General features: G+C 42.6%; 1 long non-coding RNA gene across 1 annotated transcript; it reads right to left on the bottom strand.

The window, feature by feature from the left end:
- Positions 1 to 3,578: 3,578 nt before the first annotated feature.
- LOC142068067 (uncharacterized) lies at positions 3,579 to 5,179 on the bottom strand. Its single transcript, XR_012664206.1, has 3 exons — positions 5,061 to 5,179; positions 4,878 to 4,934; positions 3,579 to 3,663 (listed from the first exon to the last, which is right to left on the bottom strand). It is a non-coding gene; the product is annotated as an uncharacterized LOC142068067 (long non-coding RNA).
- Positions 5,180 to 5,886: the final 707 nt, after the last annotated feature.

The following is a 5,886-nucleotide window of genomic DNA, read 5'->3' as shown; positions in this document are numbered from 1 at the left end:
AGGGCAGCCGGGCCTTTCTTGCAAGGACACCCTGGCTCAGTGTGTGCTGTGCTGCCATGGGCTGCTGGAAAGCCTGGCCATCCGGCAGCTCTCAGGGCAATCCCTGTTCTTTCAGGCTCTGCCTTTTCCCTTTTGCCCTCTGCCTGCCCAGAGAGAGAAGACTTCCATGGGAGGTGAACAAACAGGCCTTCTTTTGAGGGAAAGCCTAACAGAGGGGTGACATGCTAAACCGATAATGGGGCCAGGGTGTGCCGAGGGGTGAGCTGTCCCGCACATAGTGGTAGAGGCCCAGAGGAATGCTGTCTGCTCAGCATGCTCACGGTGGTTCCCCTGTGAAGGACACCATGGCCTTGGGCTTGTGGTTCCAGCTTGAGGCAAAGACATCAATTTTCTTGAAGAGAGTTTCACCGCTGCCTGGCTGTGCAGAGCCATCAGCACAGCGCCCACAGGGTCCATCCTGATGTTGGCTGCTCCCTTGGAGATCTCAGGATCAGCACGGTCTGAGCTGCCAGGGACGAGACTGAGGGTTCGGCGTCTTTCTCCAAGAGCTGAAGGGCTGCAAGAGAAGGAAAGAGAGCAGAGCTGATACCCACCTATCTGCAGAGACCCCAGGCATCCCCTCCAGAGTATGCCAGACCTACCTATCCCCTTCCCTGGCCAGGAGGAGCAGGTGGGACAAATGAATTACTTGAAGGCTGCTGCTCAGGAATGCCCCAAATGGCCCTGACCTGTTCCTCTGCCCCTGAAGCGTTTCTCAGGAGCAAGGGGCAAGGCATAGCTGTACCCAGCCCACGCTCTGCCCCCTGCCCTACCACCCCGGTGCAGGGAAGGCCAGGAGGGGAGCTCTGCCCTGTCCTCAGTGACTCAAGCACCTGGACCCCAAGGTGACAGAACTCTCTGTCACCTAGATTCTTGAAGAATCTAGGTAAGAATCTAGGCAAGAAGTTAACTAATTTCAAGTTCATTGCACGGATCTCTCGGTGCTATTTCAAGTTAGTGAATACGTTTCCTCTACAGGTGCAGCAAAATACACCCACTGCACAGAACAGCAGCAGGTTCTGCCCATTAGCGCACACCAGCTTTACCCGGAATTTTTAGCCAAGTGGAAGCAAGACTAGAATAATAACAGAACCTACAATTTTAAGTTAAAACCATTCCCGCACTCTGCAGAACCTCATTCGGACACACTTGTCAGCACCCACAAGTTTCACGTGGCTGACAAAACAGCAGCCTTGCCCTTGTTTTTCCTGAAACGCCACTGCCCCAGGTGACTGAATCTCCAGGGCAACGGCGGGTTACGTTGGACAAAAGGAAGTGCGTATTAAAATGAGGAAGAGAAAGCTACCTACACACACCTTCACCCTGGATTAAAGCTTTCAAATGCAGGCCCTAACCTTCCAAAATCACCCTATAAGTTTGCTTCCCTGGAAAAATCTGGTTCCGGAAAACAGCACATGTATCACAGAACCACAACAGAAGTTCACATAACGCAAAATTTGACCTGGCTATTTTGAGATACAGAAGTTAGGTAGGAATTTCTGTCCTAAAAGTGGTAGAATGAAAGCTGTGGAATTGCAGACCTCGCGCTATAGCTTCAGGAAATAATAAAAAGAACAACCCATGATGCAAATTTTGCCTGTGGATTGGCACCCAGAGCTGCGTGCGAGATACAAGAGATGACATACAACACACTCTTCATTCCACAGTGACCCAAACAACATCCAATAATCCAAACCCTACATAATGTAGGTCTGTGGATAACTGAATGGCAAGAGTAGCTGACAGCAAAGATACTTATTTAATCCTCAGACACAAACAAACAAATTGAAGTGGAGTCAACAACAGCCTGTAACATTGAATTTCCAACTTCAAAGGGTAGCTTTGGAGTAGTGATGTCTTTTGTCAGCTTTTAGTTTCAGCTGTAATGTAAGGTATAGAGGCTTATTCCAAGTGTTTCAAAGAATGGTGTGATAAAGAAAGCAGGATTCTTATTGAGTACTGGTAAAACCGGTTAGTAACCCCTGAGAGAAACTGGCACACTTGGCAGAACTTTTACACTTAGCATGAGATGAACGTTCATTGCCTGGTTCAGCTGTAGTGCTGCCATACAGCTGGCACGCTGCAGATGCTGGACTAAAAGAATTTCATGATTCTGTAAAAATTTATCCAAACACTTCTATGAGAAATAACACATTTTAAAACATATATGATGATACTGCTTCTTCTCTTGGCAAAGAGGGGAATAAGATTTTTTTCTTGCCCACACTTACTTGTTTGGCATCTGTGAAAGGCAGCTTCAGGAAGTCTTCCACTAGTCCCATCCCCTGACAGATGTCATACATGTCTTTTAATAGCTCTTCCACCTTTAACTTAGTGGTGTGTTCCTGCAGCAGACCTCAAGCCTCCACCATGCACCTGTAATTCATTTTTTGAGACATAAAGGCATATTAATAGTATCACCAAAAAGATGCCCCACAAATGTTGTATTCAAAGTTTAAAGGAAATTTAGGGGATTGTGATTTCTAGTGTTTGTTCTCCACCTCTCACAGTATTTGGATGCCAAAATGGTGGCATATATTTCTTTACCTATTGGACAACAGCACAGTGAGGAAAAGCTGCACTTCGCTACAGCTTGAGAATGATAGCTTCATAACCTGTGTGTATCTGAGGGCTCGCCTATGCTCTCCTTGGCACATGAGGGACTGAAGAATTCTCACGTCTTGCCACGACACAGGTTTGATTGCAGCTGGTTCAATGCGCAGGGCCAGGGAGTTCTGCAGAAGGTAGAGATCAGGTTTATTAAAATATCTAGACACACACACAAAACTATTCAAAAGTGTCTTCAGTAAGGGTGAATGTCTGTTAAATAAACTTAGATGATGACTAATGAAGGACTTGATACAGGACAGGTAAATATAAATTCTGAAGTATCTGCAGGAAAAAAAATTCAGTGAGCCGTACAGAACAAAGGGAATCTTTTGAAAAGAGTGATTCTCACTTTTCTAGAATCACCAAATCTCCATATGCAAACATCACCTTTTATAAATACAAGTTATTCTCCCAGGCAAACAGGTTATATTGACATCGTGACAGGCAACGAACAACCTTTAGCATCAGAAGGAACATGAATTAGATTGAAAAGTCACTTTTGTGGTCTTCTGTCTCAAATCTTGCTGCCAGGATGGTAGTTTAATATTTAAAGTACCCAAACCACTGCTTTTGAGAAAGTGCTCGACTGCTCTGCTGAAAACAACCTGAACAGATGGCTTTGGCAATTCATGTGTCAAGCATTATTAATGTTGACTTCTTCATTGTCTTAATCCATTTCCTGTCAACGTAATTAAAACCAAATTGCAGATCATCACGTATTGCTGAAGGTGCTGCTGAAGCAGGATTACAAAAAAAGCTTCCAATGTTTTATCACCATTATTAGCTAAGCACCGATTTTTTGAAGTCATTTTATAGATCATAGCGTTGTACTGCAATGTATGCCTAACTAAACTGGAACATACTTACTTCATAGTCCTTGTGATCTAGAAGCCAAAAACCTTGAATAAACTTAACAAGACTCCAAGGGATGGCAAAGGCAGCTGTGAAGGAGTCGACTGAAGTTTCTGTTTTATTTGGAAAGGAATGTATGATGTCTAGCAGCAAGTAAATTGTCTGATATCAGGTATCTAATTAAGGCTAATAAATTTGCAAGACCAACAATTTATCACATGAAATAATAATATTACTCTTATTAATATAATATTAATAAATAATAAAGTGAAATAAGAATATAATAGTGGTAGGACGCAGAAAATACTCATGTACTAGTCTTGCCATTTTATGCTGTTGCAACCTGAAGGTAGTCAGATCCTAACAACAAAATTGCATTCTGAATAAATAACCAGAAAGACAGACTCTTTGATTTCTCTAAGGCATTCAGAAAGGTTACCTTTCGCTATTTAAATAGTTCTGTTGGAAACTCAGGCTCCCTCTTTAGTCAGTGGAGCCACCAGCTGGACATTCAAAACACGTGAACGGCCAATGCTTGATTATTAAAGCAAACAAATTCTACAGTTGGTTTTTCCTCTCCTTTCCAGTGAATACAAAACAATTGAAATTAGGGCATCCTTACAACACAGCTTAGCTCTGACTGATTAAAACTGGATTTAAACCAGTATGTGGATCACTCATCAGCAGTGTCCCCTTCTCTTTCTGACAGCTGGTTTTGGGGGATGTATGCTAATCAGAGAGCTCCGGGGTGCAAGAGCTTTTCAAACCCTTGCTCTCTAGGCTCCCCTCTCGGGTCAGGCAACAAACAACCAAAGTAGCACAGGGTATTTCGGCAGCTTAAAAAGTAAGTTTCTGTCCAATTACTTTTCTCTTCTCTCTGTTTATTATTCTGTGTGCCTGCACTTTTAAGAGAACAAATGCAAGCCCTCTTAGCTGTCCTGGAAAATGGATGATTTCAGCAAAATCAAGTACTGGTAAACCACTGTTAGAAATCCTTTTGCTCTGAAGCAGCACGTTTTAGTGCATCGCTCTAGGAAGCAGCTGTTTGCTACAGGTATGGGTGCTTCAAAAATGAAAAACAGTTTACATTTTGAGAAAATCTAAGGGAGCTTTCTACCTTTAACATTGCTTAGTAAACCTGTTCTCTCATATCAGAAAAGGCTTTGCAACAAAACATTTTAAAAATTCCTAAACAATCTACAGTACAAACAAATAATCAAAGCTTCCTTCTGTGCCTTCATTCTAAACTACATGTTTTCCCTTGCACTCTGTTTGAAGCATAAATTAGAAAATGTATGGAACATGTAGGTGACAGACATTTCAGAACACCGATGCGCATATACTGAAGGTGTAATAGAAATAACTCAGAGGGATACAATTGCATGTTTGTAGATTTCTTCAATGCCTTCTAGCAAATAGAGCTCCAGCAGTGCCTGGAATGAAAAGGGAAAAGGTTTTTAAAAACTCCTCTCTTTGAGAAATCATTGGCTTTGGGGAGGGCTGGGCTGGGGTTGGGGTTTGTGGTGGTTGTTGTTGTCTTCAGCGAACACAACACTCACACGTAAACTAGGAGGTGGGTATTTCCCAGTTCCTCCTTCCTCTCTCCGCCACATCTCCTCAACTTGGTCTCCTAACTGGGAAACCATCCCATCGACCGTCAGGCAGTCAGAATCCCATTTTCCTCAGGAACAAAACGTAGCAAGGATTTGGACAGAGGAAAACACTAATTCCACCCTCTCAGTGTCACAGATTTCCTCCAGCCAAAACAAAACGAAATGAAACAAAACGAAACCAAACAAAATGCTCACGAGTCCAAGAAAGTAACAAACATACAAAGGCACGATCATGACTTGGAGTAGACTTGAAAGAAATTTCTGAGTCAGATGAAAGGTGTTCATTAGATCATTATGAATTATTAAAGGAGTTCTTGTGCTTGGCGGTTGCCAGAGGTAATTTTTGCATGTTTTAAGAGACCAGCCTACAGCAAGAACTTGATTGCCTAAAACAGATGTTTTTGTACCTGCTATTACAAATATTATTACCCTTTGTATTAATTACCTGATTTAGCAAGTTTTGGGTATGGGAATGGCAGTTACAGTTCGATGCTGAAAAAAAAACCCGTTTGTGATTTTTTCATTTATTTGGCTTCTCTGTTCAGTGTCTTCTTTCCTACTTCTCAGGCATTGAGCAAAATGCCTGGGAAGTGTGGAACATTATGTACACAGGAGTGCCACGTTGGCTATAATTCTTAGTATCGTAATATTCTTCTGGGTATTGAATCATTTTGCTGTGCAGGAATTTGCATGCGTAACTCCTTACACATGATGTTGAGAATATACCCCTAAATTTTAGTGACGGATGGCTCAGATTGATCCAATTTGCATG

The sequence above is a fragment of the Phalacrocorax aristotelis genome, chromosome 23 (assembly GCF_949628215.1).
Source record: "Phalacrocorax aristotelis chromosome 23, bGulAri2.1, whole genome shotgun sequence".
NCBI lineage: Eukaryota > Metazoa > Chordata > Aves > Suliformes > Phalacrocoracidae > Phalacrocorax > Phalacrocorax aristotelis.
This window is presented reverse-complemented; position numbering and strand designations above follow the sequence as displayed.